This window comes from Arachis ipaensis, chromosome B7, assembly GCF_059453495.1.
Source record: "Arachis ipaensis isolate K30076 ecotype BB chromosome B7, ASM5945349v1, whole genome shotgun sequence".
Taxonomy (NCBI): Eukaryota; Viridiplantae; Streptophyta; class Magnoliopsida; order Fabales; family Fabaceae; genus Arachis; species Arachis ipaensis.
The window spans coordinates 126,261,827-126,280,352 of record NC_142442.1 but is presented as its reverse complement, the minus strand read 5'-3'; the positions used below and the strand labels follow the sequence as shown (position 1 = coordinate 126,280,352).

At 39.2% G+C, this 18,526-nt stretch overlaps 1 non-coding gene across 1 annotated transcript; it reads right to left on the bottom strand.

The window, feature by feature from the left end:
- Positions 1-484: 484 nt before the first annotated feature.
- On the bottom strand, positions 485-592 carry LOC148554048 (small nucleolar RNA R71). Its single transcript, XR_015892967.1, has one exon. It is a non-coding gene; the product is annotated as a small nucleolar RNA R71 (small nucleolar RNA).
- Between the last annotated feature and the right edge of the window lie 17,934 nt (positions 593-18,526).

Genomic DNA, 18,526 nt, shown 5'->3' with positions numbered 1-18,526 from the left:
CTGAAGAGGAAGCGAAGAGAAGCTAAAGCACAACACTCCGGAGAGGACCTTACAAAAAATTTTGAAAAAGAAGCAGACATGGCATCCGAACCCAACAACAATGCTAGAGATGCAAAGAAGATGCTTGGTGACTTTACTGCACCAACTTCCAACTTCTATGGAAGAAGCATCTCAATTCCTGCAATTGGAGCAAACAACTTTGAGCTTAAGCCTCAATGAGTTTCTCTAATGCAGCAGAATTGAAAGTTTCATGGACTTCTATTGGAAGATTCTCATCAGTTCTTAGCTGAATTCTTGTAAATCTGTGACACTGTTAAGACCAGTGGGGTTAATCCTGAGGTCTACAGACTTATGCTTTTTCCCTTTGCTGTAAGAGACAGAGCTAGGATATGATTGGACTCACAACCTAGAGAAAGCCTAAACTCTTGGAAAAAAGTTGGTCAATGCTTTCTCAGCCAAATTCTTTCCACCTCAAAAGATGAGCAAGCTTAGAGTGGAAGTCCAAACCTTCAGACAGAAGGAAGGTGAATCCCTCTATGAAGCATGGGAAAGATACAAGCAATTGATCAGAAGGTGTCCTTCTGACATGCTTTCAAAATGGAGCATCTTAGGTATATTCTATGATGGTCTGTCTGAATTGTCCAAGATGTCATTGGACCACTTTGCTGGTGGATCTCTTCATCTGAAGAAAACACCTGTAGAAGCCCAAGAACTCATTGAAATGGTTGCAAATAACCAGTTCATGTATACTTCTAAAAAAATCCTATGAATAATGGGATGACATAGAAGAAAGGAGTTCTTGAGATTGATACTCTGAATGCCATATTGGCTCAGAATAAAATATTGACTCAGCAAGTCAATATGATTTCTCAGAATCTGACTGGAATGCAAGCTGCATTCGGCAGTACTAAAGAAGCTTCCTCTAAAGGAGAAGCTTATGACCCTGAGAATCCTACAGTGGAAGAGGTGAATTACATGGGAGAATCCCATGGAAACACCTATAATCCATCATGGAGAAATCATCCAAATTTTTCATGGAAGGATCAACAGAAGCCTCAACAAGGCTTCAATAATAATAATGATGGGAGAAATAGGTTTGACAATAGCAAGCCTTTTCCATCATCTTCTCAACAACAGACAGAGAATTCTAAGCAGAGCCTCTCTGACTTAGCAACCATAGTCTCTGATCTATCTAAAACCACTCTCAGTTTTATGACTGAAACAAGGTCCTCCATCAGAAATTTGGAGGCACAAGTGGGTCAGTTGAGTAAAAAAGTTACTGAAATCCCTCCTAGTACTCTCCCAAGCAATACAGAAGAGAATCCAAAAAGAGAGTGCAAGGCCATCAATATATCCAAAGTGGCCGAACCTATAGAGGAGGAAGAGGCAGTGATTTCCAGTGAGGAAGACCTCAATGAACGTCCAATGACCACTAAGGAGTTCCCTAATGAGGAACCAAAGGAATCTGAGGCTCATACAGAGACCATAGAGATTCCACTGAACTTACTATTGCCATTCATGAGCTCTGATGAGTATTTTTCCTCTGAAGAGGATGAAGATATTGTTGAAGAGCAAGTTGCTCAGTATCTAGGAGCAATCATGAAGCTGAATGCCAAGTTATTTGGTAATGAGACTTGGGAGGATGAACCTCCATTGCTCATCAATAAATTGAATGCCTTAGTTGAACAGAAATTACCTCAGAAGAAACCAGATCCTGGAAGGTTCTTAATACCTTGTACCATAGGCACCATGAACTTTGAGAAGTCTCTGTGTGACATGGAGTCAGGTATAAACCTCATGCCACTCTCTGTAATGGAGAAACTAAGGATCTTTGAGGTACAAGCTGCAAGAATCTCACTAGAGATGACAGACAAATCAATAAAACAGGCTTATGGACTTGTAGAGGATGTCTTAGTGAAGGTTGAAGGTCTTTACATCCCTGCTGACTTTATAATCCTAGACACTGGGAAGGATGGGGATGAATGCATCATCCTTGGAAGGCCCTTTCTAGCCATAGCAAGAGCTGTGATTGATGTGGATAGTGGAGAGTTAGTCGTTAATTGAATGAGGACTACCTTGTGTTTAAGGCTCAAGGATCTTCTTCTGTAACCATGGAGAGGAATCAGGAAAAGCTTCTCTAAATACAGAGTCAAGCAGAGCCCCCACATTCAAACTCTATGTTTGGTATTGGGAGGCTACCATCACGCTCTGAGTGTCTGTGAAGCTCTCTAAGAGCTCACTGTCAAGCTATTGACATTAAAGAAGCGCTTATTGGGAGGCAACTCAATGTTATTTAATTATATTTATTTTTTATTGACATTTTTTTCCATTGCCATGTTATGTTTTCTTTAGGTTGATGATCATGTGGAGTCACAAAAATAGCTGCAGAATTAAAGCAAAATCAAAAACCAGCATAAAAATAGCACACCCTGGAGGATAGGCCTACTGGCATTTAAACGCCAATAAGGATAGCAGAATGGGCGTTTAATGCCCAGTCTGGCAGTATTCTGGGCATTAAACCCCAGAATTGGTAGACAGACTGGCGTTTAACCTCAGAAAAGGGTGTCTGGCTGACGTTAAACACCAGAATTGGCAGACAGACTGGCGTTTAACGCCAGAAAAGGGTGTCTGCCAAGCGTTAAACACCAGAAAGGGGCATCAGCCTGGCATTTAATGCTAGGAAAGGCAGTAGAGCTAGCATTAAATGCCAGAAATGGCACACAGAGGGCGTTTAAATGCTAGAAAGGTGCAGGGAGCAGAATTCCTTGACACTTCAGGATCTGTGGACACCACAGGATCCCCACCTACCCCAACTCTTTTTCTCTCCTTTTCATACCTTTCCATAACACTCTTCCCCAAAATAACCTCCGTCAATCACCTCCATTTCTCCTCCAAAACCATCATACAACCCACCTACCACCACCTATTCAAATTGAAACCATCTCCCTCCCAAACCCAACCCCTATTACAAGAATTCCCTCTCCATTCCACTCCTATATAAGCCCCTCATCACTCCTTTATTTTCACACATCATAACCACCTAAAACCCCCCTTGGCTGAACCATTCACACACCTCCATCTCCTTCATATCTTCTTCCTCTAATCCTTTCTTTCTTCTTTTGCTCGGAGACGAGCAAACCTTTTAAGTTTGGTGTGGAAAAAAAGCTCTGCTTTTTATTTTTCCATAACCATTAATGGCACCTAAGGCCAGAGAAACCTCTAGGAAGAGGAAAGGAAAGGCAGTTGCTTCCAACTCTGAGTCATAGAAGATTGAGAGATTCATCTCAAAAGCCCATCACTAGAAAGAGGATGGAGCAAACAAGAGAGCCCACTCATGGACCTCAACAAGAGCATGAGGAAGTCCCTCATCAAGAAATCCCTGAGATGCCTCAAGGGATGCATTTCCCTCCACACAACTATTGGGAGCAACTCAACACCTCTTTAGGAGAATTGTGTTCCAACATGGAGCAACTAAGAGTGGAGTACCAAAAGCACTCCATCATCCTCCATGAAATCAGAGAGGACCAAAAGGCCATGAGAGAGGAGCAACAAAGGCAATGAAGAGACATAGAGGAGCTCAAGAACTCCATTGGTTCTTCAAGAGGAAGAAGAATCCACCATCATTAAGGTGGACCCGTTCTTTAATCTCCTTGTTTATTTTCTTTTCTATTTTTGGTTTTTATGCTTTATATTTTGACTATGTTTGTGTCTTCATTACATGATCATTAGTGTTTAGTGTCTATGTCTTAAAGCTATGAATGTTCCATGAATATTTCACCTTTCTTAAATGAAAAATGTTTTCTGAAAAAGAAAAAAAAGTACATGAATTTCAAATTCTATCTTGAAAATAGTTTAATTATTTTGATGTGGTGGCAATACTTTTTGTTTTCTGAATGAATGATTGAATAGTGCATATTTTTGATAGTGAAGTTTATGAATATTAAAATTGTTGGCTCTTGAAAGAATAATGAAAAAAGAGAAATGTTATTGATAATCTGAAAAATCATAAAATGGATTCTTGAAGCAAGAAAAAGTAGTGAAAAACACAAAGCTTGCGAAAAAAATGGCAAAAAATAAAGGGAAAAAAAAGAGAAAAGCAAGCAGAAAAAACCAGTAACCCTTTAAACTAAAAGGCAAGGGTAAAGAGGATCCAAGGCTTTGAGAATCAGTGGATTGGAGGGTCCAAAAGGAATAAAATCCTGGCCTAGGCGGCTAAATCAAGCTGTCCCTAACCATGTGCTTGTGTCATGAAGGTCCAAGTGAAAAGCTTGATACTGAGTGGTTAAAGTCGTGATCCAAAGCAAAAGATTGTGCTTAAGAACTCTGGGCACCTCTAACTGGGGACTCTAGCAAAGCTGAGTCACAATCTGAAAAGGTTCACCAAGTTATGTGTCTGTGGCATTTATGTATCCGGTGGTAATACTGGAAAACAAAATGCTTAGGGTCATGGCCAAGACTCATAAAGTAGCTATGTTCAAGAATCAACATATTAAACTATGAGAATCAATAACACTATCTGAATTTTGAGTTCCTATGGATGCCAATCATTTTGAACTTCAAAGGATAAAGTGAGATGTCAAAACTGTTCAGAAGCAAAAAGCTACTAGTCCCGCTCATCTAATTTAAACTAATCTTCATTGATATTTTTGAAATTTATTTTATTTTCTCTTCTTTTTATCCTACTTTTTTTAGTTGCTTGGGGACAAGCAATAATTTAAGTTTGGTGTTGTGATGAGCAGATAATTTATACGCTTTTTGGCATTATTTTTAGTTAGTTTTTAGTTTGTTTTAGTTACTTGTTATTATATTTTTATTAGTTTTTATGCAAAAATCATATTTTTAAATTTTACTATGAGTTTGGGTGTTTTTCTATAATTTTAGGTATTTTCTGGCTGAAATTGAGGGATCTGAGCAAAAGACTGCAGATGCTGTTGGATTCTGACACTCCTGTACTCGAAGTGGCTTTTCTGGAGCTACAGAAGCCCAATCGGCGCGCACTCAATTGAGTTGGAAAGTAGACATCTTGGGCTTTCCAGCAATATATAATAGTTTATACTTTGCCCGAGAATTGATGGCCCAAACTGGCGTTTAAACGCCTACCAAAGACCCTTTTCTGGCATAAAACGCCAGAACTGGCACCAGAACTGGTGTTAAACGCCCAAACTGGCATCCAAGCTGGCGTTTAACTCTAGAAAAGGCCTATGCACGTGTAAAGCTCAATGCTCAGCCTAAGCACACACCAAGTGGGCCCCAGAAGTGGATTTCTGCACTATCTGCACTTAGTTACTTATTTTCTATAATCCTTAGTAACTAGTTTAGTATAAATAGCACTTTATACTATTGTATTCACATCTTTGGACTTATAGGCTTATGCCATTTTTCATTTGAGGAGGCTAGCCATTCGGCCATGCCTAGACCTTTTTCTCTTATGTATTTTCTACGGTGGAGTTTCTACACCTCATAGATTAAGGTGCGGGGCTTTGCTGTTCTTCATGAATTAATTCAAGTACTATTGTTTCTCTTTCAATTAACCCATACTTCTTCTCCAAGATATACTCTTGTACTTAATTCAGTTAAGTCATAATGAAGGGGTGACCCGGGACAATCACCCACTATCTTCGTTACTCGCTTAGCCAAGATCCGTGTGCCTGACAACCACAAGCGATCTACATGATGTTCAACATAGTCATTGGACGACAGCCGGAGTATAGTTGGTGCACGAAATTGTGATCATCAACAATGGCGCCAAAGGACTTGGAGCTCTCAAACATGAATCACACTTTGTCACAATTCCGCACAACTATCCAGCAAGTGCACTGGGTCGTCCAAGTAATACCTTACGTGAGTAAGGGTCGATCCCACGGAGACTATCGGCTTGAAGCAAGTTATGGTCACCTTGTAAATCTCAGTCAGGCAAATTCAGATGGTGATGGAGAATTGATAATTAAAAGATAAGTAAAACATAAAATAAAGATAGAGATACTTATGTAATTCTTTGGTTGGAATTTCAGATAAGCGTATGAAGATGCTTTGTTCCTCCTGAACCTCTGCTTTCCTATTGCCTTCTTCCAATCATTCATACTCCTTTCCATGGCAAGCTTTATGTTGGGCATCACCATTGTCCATGGCTACTTCTCGTCCTCTCAGTGAAAATGTTCTACGCACGCTGTCACCGCACGGCTAATCATTTGTCGGTTCTCGATCATGTTGGAATAGGATCCATTGATCCTTTTGCGTCTGTCACACGCCCAACAATTGCGAGTTTGAAGCTCGTCACAGTCATCCTTTCCCAAATCCTACTCAGAATACCACAGACAAGGTTTAGACGTTCCGGATCTCAGGAATGGCCGCTGATAATTCTAGCCTTTACCACGAAGGTTCCAATCTTAGATTAGAAACCCAAGAGATATGCATTCAAGCTTGTTTGCTTGTAGAACGGAAGTGGTTGTCAGTCACGCATTCATAGGTGACAATGGTGATGAGTGTCACATAATCATCACATTCATCATGTTCTTGGGTGCGAATGAATATCTTGGAGAAGAATAGACTTGAGTTGAATAGAAAAACAATAGTACTTTGTATTAATTCATGAAGAACAGCAGAGCTCCGCACCTTAATCTATGGTGTGTAGAAACTCCACCGTTGAAAATACAAAAGTGATAATCGTGTAAGCATGGCCGAATGGCCAGCCTCCAAGGTCTAGGGACTAAACGTCCAAAGATAGATTAAAATACAATAGTAAAAGGTCCTATTTATAGAAAATTAGTAGCCTAGGGTTACAGAAATAAGTAATTAATGCAGAAATCTTCTTCCGGGACCACTTGGTGTGTGCTTGGGCTGAGCATTGAAGCTTCTATGTGTAGAGATTTTTCATGGAGTTAAACGCCAGCTTTTGTGCCAGTTTGAGCGTTTAACTCCAGCTTTTGTGCCAGTTCCGGCGTTAAACGCCAGAATTCTTGAGCTGACTTGGAACGCCTGTTTGGGCCATCAAATATTGGGCAAAGTATGGACTATTATATATTGATGGAAAGCCCGGGATGTCTAATTTCCAACACAATTGAGAGAGCACCAATTATGCTTCTGTATCTCCAGAAAATCCACTTTGACTTCAGGGAGGACAGAATCCAACAGCATCTGCAGTCCTTTTTCAGCCTCTGAATCAGATTTTTGCTCAGGTCCCTCAATTTCAGCCAGAAAATACCTGAAATCACAGAAAAATACACAAACTCATAGTAAAGTCCAGAAAAGTGAATTTTAAATGAAAACTAATAAAAATGTAATAAAAACTAATTAAAATATACTAAAAACATACTAAAAATAATGCCAAAAAGCGCATAAATTATCCGCTCATCACAACACCAAACTTAAATTGTTGCTTGTCCCCAAGCAACTGAAAATCAAATAGGATAAAAAGAAGAGAATATACAATGAATTCCAAAAACATCTATGAAGATCAGTATTAATTAGATGAGCGGGGCTTTTAGCTTTTTGCTTCTGAACAGTTTTGGCATCCCCCTTTATCCTTTGAAGTTCAGAATGATTGGCTTCTATAGGAACTCAGAATCCATATAGTGTTATTGATTCTCCTAGTTAAGTATGTTGATTCTTGAACACAGCTACTTTATGAGTCTTGGCCGTGACCCTAAGCATTTTGTTTTCCAGTATTATTACCGGATACATAAATGCCACAGACACATAACTGGGTGAACCTTTTCAGATTGTGACTCAGCTTTACTAGAGTCCCCAATTAGAGGTGTCCAGAGCTCTTAAGCACACTCTTTTTGCTTTTGGACCACGACTTTAACCGCTCAGTCTCAAGTGTTCACTTGACACCTTCACGCCACAAGCACATGGTTGGGGACAGCTTGGTTTAGCCGCTTAGGCCAGGATTTTATTCCTGTGGGCCCTCCTATCCACTGATGCTCAAAGCCTTGGATCCTTTTTATTTTACCCTTGCCTTTTGGTTTAAAGGGCTATTGGCTTTTTCTGCTTGCTTTTTCTTTCTCTCTCTTTTTTTTCTTTTTCTTTTTTTTCGCATTTTTTTTGCATATATATTATTTTTTTTTTGCAAGCTTTTCACTGCTTTTTCTTGCTTCAAGAATCAATTTTATGATTTTTCAGATTATCAAATAACATTTCTCCTTTTCCATCATTCTTTCAAGAGCAAATAATTTTAACATTCATAAACAATCAAATTCAAAAATATGCACTGTTCAAGTATTCATTCAGAAAAGCAATAGTATTGCCACCACATCAAAATAATTAAACTGTTTTAAAATTTGAAATTCATGCACTTCTTTTTCTTTTTCAATTAAAAACATTTTTCATTTAAGAAAGGTGATGGATTCATTTTTATAGCTTTAAGGCATAGACACTTAGACACTAATGATCATGTAATAAAGACACAAATATAAATAAACATAAAGCATAATTTTCGAAAAAACAGAAAATAAAGAACAAGGAAATTAAAGAACGGGTCCATCTTAGTGATGGCGGCTTGTTCTTCCTCTTGAAGATCTTATGGAGTGCTTGAGCTCCTCAATGTCTCTTCGTTGCCTTTGTTGCTCCTCTCTCATGGTTCTTTGGTCTTCTCTAATTTCATGGAGGAGGATGGAATGCTCTTGGTGCTCCACCCTTAGTTGTCCCATGTTGGAACTTAATTCTCCTAGGGAGGTGTTGATTTGCTCCCAATAGTTTTGTGGAGGAAATTGCATCCCTTGAGGCATCTCAGGGATTTCATGATGAGGAGTTTCCTCATGCTTTTGTCCATGAGTGGGATCTCTTGTTTGCTCCATCCTTTTCTTAGTGATGGGCTTGTCCTCATCAATGAGGATGTCTTCTTCTATGTCAATTCCAGCTGAATTGCAGAGGTGAAAAATGAGATGAGGGAAGGCTAACCTTGCCACAGTAGAGGACTTGTCCGCTACCTTGTAGAGTTCTTGGGATATAACCTCATGACCTTCTACTTCCTCTCTAATTATGATGCTATGAATCATGATAGCCCGGTCTATAGTAACTTCAGATCGGTTGCTAGTAGGAATGATTGAGCGTTGGATGAACTCTAACCATTCCCTAGCCACGGGCTTGAGGTCATGCCTTCTTAGTTGAACCGGCTTCCCTCTTGAATCTCTCTTCCATTGAGCGCCCTCTTCACAGATGTCCATGAGGACTTGGTCCAACCTTTGATCAAAGTTGACCCTTCTAGTATATGGGTGTGCATCTCCTTGCATCATGGGCAAGTTGAATGCCAGCCTTACATTTTCCGGGCTAAAATCTAAGTATTTCCCCAGACCATTGTAAGCCAATTTTTAGGGTCCGGGTTCACACTTTGATCATGGTTCTTGGTGATCCATGCATTGGCATAGAACTCTTGAACCATTAAGATTCTGACTTGTTGAATAGGGTTGGTGAGAACTTCCCAACCTCTTCTTTGGATCTCATGTCGGATCTCCGGATATTCGCCCTTTTTGAGCTTAAAAGGGACCTCGGAGATTTCCTTCTTCTTGGCCACAACTTCATAGAAGTGGTCTTGATGCACCCTTGAGAGGAATCTCTCCATCTCCCATGACTCGGAGGTGGAAGCTTTTGCCTTTCCTTTCCTCTTTCTAGAGGTTTCTCCGGCCTTTGGTGCCATAAATGGTTATGGAAAAACAAAAAGCTTTAGCTTTTACCACACCAAACTTAGAAGGTTTGCTCGTCCTCGAGCAAAAGAAGAAAGAAGAGAGTAGAAGAAGAAGAAATAGAGGAGATGGAGGGGGCTTAGTGTTTCGGCCAAGGGGGAGAAGTAGTGTGTATGTTGTGTGAATATGAAGGAGTGAAGATGGGTTTATATAGGAGTGGAGAGAGGGTTAGGTTTCGGCCATTATGGGTGGATTTGGGTGGGAAAGTGGTTTGAATTTGAATGGTGAGGTAGGTGGGGTTTTATGAAGGATGGATGTGAGTGGTGAAGAGAATGGTGGGATTTGATAGGTGAGGGGTTTTTGGGGAAGAGGTATTGAGGTGATTGGTGAATGGGTGAAGAAGAGAGAGAGAGGTGGGTAGGTGGGGATCCTGTAGGGTCCACAGATCCTGAGGTGTCAATGATATCTCATCCCTGCACCAAGTGGCGTGCAAAAATGCCCTTTTCTGCCAATCCTGGCGTTAAACGCCAGGCTGCTGCCCATTTCTGGCGTTTAACGCTAACTTCTTGCCCATTCCTGGCGTTAAACGCCAGTCTGGTGCCCATTTTTGGCGTTAAACGCCCAGAATGGTGCCAGACTGGGCGCTTAACGCCCATTCTGCTACCCTTATTGGCGTTTAAACGCCAGTATGTTTCTCCTCCAGGGTGTTCTGTTTTTCAGTCTGTTTTTGCTTTTTCAATTATTTTTGTGACTTCACATGATCATCAACCTACAGAAAACATAAAATAACAAAAGAAAATAGAAATTTAACATAGATAATTTAAAGATTGGGTTGCCTCCCAATAAGCGCTTCTTTAATGTCAATAGCTTGACAGTGGCTCTCATGGAGCCTCATAGATGTTCAGAGCAATGTTGGAACCTCCCAACACCAAACTTAAAGTTTGGTTGTGGCCTCCCAACACCAAACTTATGGTTTGACTGTGGGGGCTCTGTTTGTCTCTGTATTGAGAGAAGCTCTTCATGCTTCCTCTCCATGGTTACAGAGGGATATCCTTGAGCTTTAAACAAAAGGGAGTCTTCATTCACTTGAATGATCAATTCTCCTCTGTCAACATCAATTACAGCTTTTGCTGTGGCTAGGAAGGGTCTGCCAAGGATGATGGATTCATCCATACACTTCCCAGTCTCTAGGATTATAAAATCAGTAGGATGTAATGGCCTTCAACCTTTACCAAGACATCCTCTACAAGTTCATAAGCCTGTTTCTTTGAATTGTCTGCCATCTCCAGTGAGATTCTTGCAGCTTGTACCTCAATGATCCCTAGCTTCTCCATTACAGAGAGAGGCATGAGGTTTATGCTTGACCCTAGGTCACACAGAGCCTTCTTAAAGGTCATGGTGCCTATGGTACAAGGTATTGAGAACTTTCCAGGATCTTGTCTCTTCAGAGGTAATCTCTGCCTAGTCAAGTCATCCAGTTCTTTGATGAGCAATGGAGGTTCATCCTCCCAAGTCTCATTACCAAATAACTTGGCATTTAGCTTCATAATTGCTCCAAGGTACTTAGCAACTTGCTCTTCAGTAACATCTTCGTCTTCTTCAGAGGAAGAATACTCATCAGAGCTCATGAATGGCAGAAGTAAATTTAATGGAATCTCTATGGTCTCTGTGTGAGCCTCAGATTCCCATGGTTCTTCATCAAGGAACTCCATGGAGGTCAATGGACGTCCATTGAGGTCTTCCTCAGTGGAGATCACTGCCTCTTCCTCCTCTCCAGGTTCGGCTGTGTGGGTTGTGGTTATGGCCTTGCACTCTCTTTTTGGATTCTCTTCTGTATTGCTTGGGAGAGTACTAGGAGGGAGTTCAGTAATTTTCTTACTCAGCTGACCCACTTGTGCCTCCAAATTTCTAATGGAGGACCTTGTTTCAGTCATGAAACTTTGAGTGGTTTTGATTAGATCAGAGACAATGGTTGCTAAGTCAGAGTGGCTTTGCTTAGAATTCTCTGTCTGTTGCTGAGAAGATGATGGAAAAGGCTTGCTAAACCTGTTTCTTCCACCATTATTGTTATTGAAACCTTATTGAGGTCTCTGTTGATCCTTCCATGAGAGATTCGGATGATTTCTCCATGAAGGATTATAGGTGTTTCCATAGGGTTCTCCCATGTAATTCACCTCTTCCATTGCTGGGTTCTCAGGATCATAAGGTTCTTCTTCAGAGGAAGCTTTCTTAGTACTGCCTGTTGCTGCTTGCATTCTAGACAGACTCTGAAAAATTATATTGACTTGTTGGGTCAATATTTTATTCTGAGCCAATATGGCATTCAGAGTATCAATCTCAAGAACTCCTTTCTTCTGAGTTGTCCCATTATTTACAGGATTCTTTTCAAAAGTGTACATGAATTGGTTATTTGCAACCATTTCAATGAGTTCCTAAGCTTCTGCAAGCCTCTTCTTCAGATGAAGAGATCCTCCAGCAGAGCTATCCAATGACATCTTGGACCATCATAGAAAATACCTATGATGTTCCATTCAGAAAGCATGTCAGAAGGACACGTTCTGATCAATTGCTTGTATCTTTCCCAAGCTTCATAGAGGGATTCTCCTTCCTTCTGTCTGAAGGTTTGGACTTTCACTCTAAGCTTGCTCAATTTTTGAGGTGAAAAGAACTTTGCCAAGAAGGCATTGACTAGCTTTTCCCAAGAGTTCAGGCTTTCTTTAGGTTGTGAGTTCAACCATGTGCTAGCTCTGTCTCTTATAGCAAAAGGGACGAGCATAAGTCTGTAGACTTCAGGGTCAACCCCATTGGTCTTGACAGTGTCACAGATTTGCAAGAATTCAGCTAAGAACTGATGAGGATCCTCCAATGGAAGTCCATAAAACTTGCAATTCTGTTGCATTAGAGAAACTAATTGAGGCTTAAGCTCAAAGTTGTTTGCTCCAATGGCAGGGATTGAGATGCTTCTCCCATAGAAGTCGGGAGTAGGTGCAGTAAAGTCACCCAGCACCTTCCTTGCATTGTTGGCATTGTTGTTTTCAGCTGCCATTGTTTCTTCTTCTTTGAAAAGCTCTGTTAGGCCCTCTAGAGAGAATTGTGCTTTAGCTTCTCTTAGCTTTCTCTTCAAGGTCCTTTCAGGTTCAGGATCAGCTTGAACAAGAATGCCTTTATCTTTACTCCTGCTCATATGAAAGAGAAGAGAACAAGAAAGTAGGAAATCCTCTATATCACAGTATAGAGATTCCTTGAGGTCTCAGAGGAAAAGAAGAATAGAAGGAGGATGTAGATAGAAGAGAATTCGAACTTATCAAGAGGGATAGAGTTCGAATTGCACCTTGAGGAGGAGTGTTAGTCCCTTAAATAGAAGGATGTGAGAAGAGGGGAAGAAATTTTTGAAAATAAATTAAAAAGATTTTGAAATAATAAAAAGAAATTTGAAAATTTGATTAAGATTTTCAAAAATTAAGATTAGGAAAGAAATTAAGTGATTTTTGAAAAAGATTTTGAAACTAGAAATAAAAAAGATATGATTTAGAGTTAATTTTGAAAAAGATGTGATTGAAAAGATATAATTGAGAAGATATGATTGAAAATCAATTTTTAAAAAAAGAAAGTTTTAAAATTAAAGTTGATTACTTGACTAACAAGAAATTAAAAGATATGATTTTTAAAATTTAAAATTCGATCCTTTCTTAATAGGCAAGTAACAACTTGAAAATTTTGAAGTAAATCATTAATAGTAGCAAGGATTTTCGAAAATTAGAAAAATGGAAAGAAATTGATTTTGAAAGGATATGATTGAAAAGATATGATTTGAAAAAGAATTTATTTTGAAAAATTATGAAAATTTGAAAAAGATTTGAATTAAAAACAAAATCTTCCCTCTTGTGTCCTTCTGGCGTTAAACGCCCAGAATGGCATCCATTCTGGCGTTTAACGCCCCAAATCCTACCTTTTTGGGTGTTAAACGCCCAGCCAGGTACCCTGGCTGGCGTTTAAACGCCATTTTTCCTTCTTCACTGGGCGTTTTAAACGCCCAGCTTTTTCTGTTTGATTCCTCTGTTGAATGTTCTGAATCTTCAATTCTCTGTATTATTGACTTGAAAAAACATAGTTTTGAAATTTTTTTTGAATTTTTCAATGATGAGAAACAATCAAAATACAACTAATCTTAGCAAACTCAAATCAAACAAACAATGCATGCAGGACACCAAACTTAACAATTTTTATATAAGAGACACTAACAAATTGAGAATGCATATGAGAAACAACAAAACTCACAAAACAAGAAAATTTAAAGACCAGAGCAATGAAATCATCAAGAACAACTTGAAGATTAATGAAGAACATAATGCATGTAATTTTCGAAAATTAGAGGCATGCAATTGACACCAAACTTAAAATTAGACACTAGACTCAAACAAGAAACATAAAATATTTTTGATTTTTATGATTTTATAAATTTTTTTGTGGTTTTTTGAAAATTGAGTGGAAAAGAAAATAAAGGGATTCAAAACTTTTAATAAGAATTCCAGGAATCATGCAATGTTAGTCTAAAGCTTCAGTCTAAAAAGATTAGACATGGCCATCCAAGCTTCAGCAGGACATTACATTCAGCAGCTAAATTGATGAGAATCAATCAGCTTTTGTGATGATAAGAACATCACCTTGAAACTCTAGAATTCCTTCTTAAAAATTCTGAAAAATAAAAAGAAAAGTACCTAATCTAAGCAACAAGATGAACCGTCAGTTGTCCAAACTCGAACAATCCCCGGCAACGGCGCCAAAAACATGGTGCACGAAATTGTGATCATCAACAATGGCGCCAAAGGACTTGGAGCTCTCAAACGTGAATCACACTTTGTCACAATTCCGCACAACTAACCAGCAAGTGCACTGGGTCGTCCAAGTAATACCTTATGTTAGTAAGGGTCGATCCCACGGAGACTGTCAGCTTGAAGCAAGCTATGGTCACTTTGTAAATCTCAGTCAGGCGAATTCAGATGGTGATGGAGAATTGATAATTAAATGATAAATAAAACATAAAATAAAGATAGAGATACTTATGTAATTCTTTGGTTGGAATTTCAGATAAGCGTATGAAGATGCTTTGTTCCTCCTGAACCTCTGCTTTCCTATTGCCTTCTTCCAACCATTCATACTCCTTTCCAAGGCAAGCTTTATGTTGGGCATCACCGTTGTCAATGGCTACTTCCCGTCCTCTCAGTGAAAATGTTCTACGCACGCTGTGACCGCACGGCTAATCATCTGTCGGTTCTCGATCATGTTGGAATAGGATCCATTGATCCTTTTGCGTCTGTCACACGCCCAACAATTGCGAGTTTGAAGCTCGTCACAGTCATCCCTTCCCAGATCCTACTCAGAATACCACAGACAAGGTTTAGACGTTTCGGATCTCCGGAATGGCCGCCAATAATTCTAGCCTTTACCACGAAGGTTCCAATCTTAGATTAGAAACCCAAGAGATATGCATTCAAGCTTGTTTGCATGTAGAATGGAAGTGGTTGTCAGTCACGCGTTCATAGGTGACAATGGTGATGAGTGTCACATAATCATCACATTCATCATTTCTTGGGTGCAAATGAATATCTTGGAGAAGAAATAGACTTGAGTTGAATAGAAAAACAATAGTACTTTGTATTAATTCATGAAGAACAGCAGAGCTCTACACCTTAATCTATGGTGTGTAGAAACTCCACCGTTGAAAATACAAAAGTGATAATGGTGTAAGCATGGCCGAATGGCCAGCCTCCAAGGTCTAGGGACTAAACGTCCAAAGATAGATTAAAATACAATAGTAAAAAGTTCTATTTATAGAAAATTAGTAGCCTAGGGTTACAGAAATAAGTAACTAATGCAGAAATCTTCTTCCGGGCCCACTTGGTGTGTGCTTGGGCTGAGCATTGAAGCTTCTATGTGTAGAGACTTTTCTTGGAGTTAAACGCCAGCTTTTCTTGGGCAAAGTATAGACTATTATATATTGCTGGAAAGCCCAGGATGTCTACTTTTCATTGCAATTGAGATCGCACTAATTGGGTCTCTGTAGCTCCAGAAAATCCACTTCGAGTGCAGGTAGGTCAGAATCCAATAGCATCTGCAGTCCTTTTTCATCCTCTGAATCAAATTTTTGCTCAGGTCCCTCAATTTCAACCAGAAAATACCTGAAATCACAGAAAAATACACAAACTCATAGTAAATTCCAGAAATGTGATTTTTGAATAAAAACTAATAAAAACATAATAAAAACTAACTAAAATATACTAAAAACATACTAAAAACTATGCCAAAAAGCGTATAAATTATCCACTCATCACAACACCAAACTTAAATTGTTGCTTATCCCCAAGCAACTGAAAATCAAATAGTATAAAAAGAAGAGAATATACTATAAATTCCAAATTATCAATGAAACTTAGCTCCAATTAGATGAGCGGGACTAGTAGCTTTTTGCCTCTGAATAGTTTTGGCATCTCACTCTATCCCTTGAAGTTTAGAATGATTGGCATCTTTAGGAACTCAGAATTTAGATAGTGTTATTGATTCTCCTAGTTCAGTATTTGTTGATTCTTGAACACAGTTACTTTTTGAGTTTTGGCTGTGACCCTAAGCATTTTGTTTTCCAGTATTACCACCGGATACATAAATGCCACAGACACATAACTGGTGAACCTTTTTAGATTGTGACTCAGCTTTGTTAGAGTCCCCAATTAGAGGTGTCCAGAGCTCTTAAGCACACTTTTTTTGCTTTGGACCACGACTTTAACCGCCCAGTCTCAAGTTTTTACTTGACACCTTCACGCCACAAGCACATGGTTAGGGACAGCTTGGTTTAGCCGCTTAGGCCATAATTTTTTTCCTGTGGGCCCTCCTATCCACTGATTCTCAAAGCCTTGGATCCTTTTTTACCCTTTGCCTTTTGGTTTAAAGGGTTATTGGCTTTTTCTGCTTGCTTTTTCTCCTTTTTCTTTCTTTTTCTTTTATTTTTTTCGCCTTTTTTTTGCAAGCTTTTCACTGCTTTTTCTTGCTTCAAGAATTAATTTTATGATTTTTCAGATTATCAATAATATTTCTCCTTTTCCATCATTCTTTCAAGAGCCAACAATTTTAACATTCATAAACAACAAATTCAAAAGACATATGCACTGCTCAAGCATTCATTCAGAAAATAAAAAGTATTGTCACCACATCAAAATAATTAAACTAATTTCAAGGATGAATTCGAAATCATGTACTTCTTGTTCTTTTGTGATTTAAAACATTTTTCCTTTAAGAAAGGTGATGGATTTATGGGACATTCATAGCTTTAAGACATAAAATTTAAATTTTATTAATCATGGAAAATAAAAATAAGACTCAAAAATAAATATAAGACCAGACCAATAATAATAGAAGACAGAAAATTAAAAACAGAAAAATAAATGCAAAATATAATAAAAAATGCATCAAACAACAAATAGTTGTGAATAACTGCTTTTTCTTGCTTCAAGAATCAATTTTATGATTTTTCAGATTATCAATAACATTTTTCTTTTTCATCATTCTTTCAAGAGCCAACAATTTTAACATTCATAAACTTCACTATCAAAAATATGCACTGTTCAAGCATGCATTCAGAATCACAGAAAATACCACCACATTTAAGTAAATAAGACTATTCTAAAAATTAAACTTAAATTCTCATGCACTACATCACTTCTTTTTTTCTTTTCTTTTTGATTTCAAGCTTAGTGGGTAATACATGAGACATCTTTTCAGAATTAAGCAATTAAGAGAAAACTAAACTAGTCCTAGGATTCTAACTAATAAAGGATCATGCAATAAACAAGACAAAGTAGCAGGAAACCGGAACATAACATAGAAAAAGAGGGGAGGAATAATAAAAATGAAAGGAACTCAACCACCTTAATTATCCTAGCGGTCGCTTTATTCTTCAGGTTGTGCTCCTTCGCGAAGATGATTCGCCTCCCTTTTGTACTAGAAAACCTATAAGCGCAGCATCAACACCAAACTTAAAGGTTTGCTTGTCCTCAAGCAAAAGAGAACTGAAAATAGAAAAGACAAATATTAAAATGAAAGAAAAAATAAAAGGATAAGAGAATAAGAGAGAAGTAGGATTGGGAGAGAGAGAGAAAGAAAAATGGGCGGCACAAGCGACGCGTTCGCGTCAATGACGCGATCACGTACGTCGCGCGTTCTTCATAATGACGCGTTAGCATCAGGCACGCATCCGCATGCCCTTGATTTTGTGCGATTCGCGCGAAGCCAGCCGGGCGCCCGCGTGACTTTCTGTTCGAATGGCTTGGGAACTAAATCTTCATACGACGCGTTCGCGTGAGCGACGCGGATGCATGGATGGCTGTTTGGTCAAATGACGCGTACGCATGGGTGACGCGTCCGCGTGGGCAATTTTGTGCTTGTAGCACATTTTCAGCCCCAAGCCAGCACAACTCTCTGCCAAAACACCTTTTACGTCGATTCTGCAGGTCACGCGTTCGCGTGAGCGACGCGGACGCGTGGGTGGCGAAAAATCACAAGCGACGCGAACGCGTGGGGCGCGCGTTCGCATGGGATCATTTGTGCGAAAGGCATAAGTCCAGCGCCACTCCCGCGCAACTCTCTATAACTTTTTAGTTTTTCTCGCACCCCTAGATGACGCGTTCGCGTCAGCGACGCTGGCGCGTTGGCTATTTTTTTTTTTTTTGAAATATAGCTTGAGGTGTTCGGTTCCTGGAAGAACATAGCTGCAGGATCAGAAAATTAGTAAGAACTCAATAAAAATAAAATAACTAAGAAAACTACTACTACGAAAATTAGCTAAGGATACGAAATTATCGGGTTGCCTCCCGACAAGCGCTTCTTTATCGTCACTAGCTTCACGGTCAGCTCCT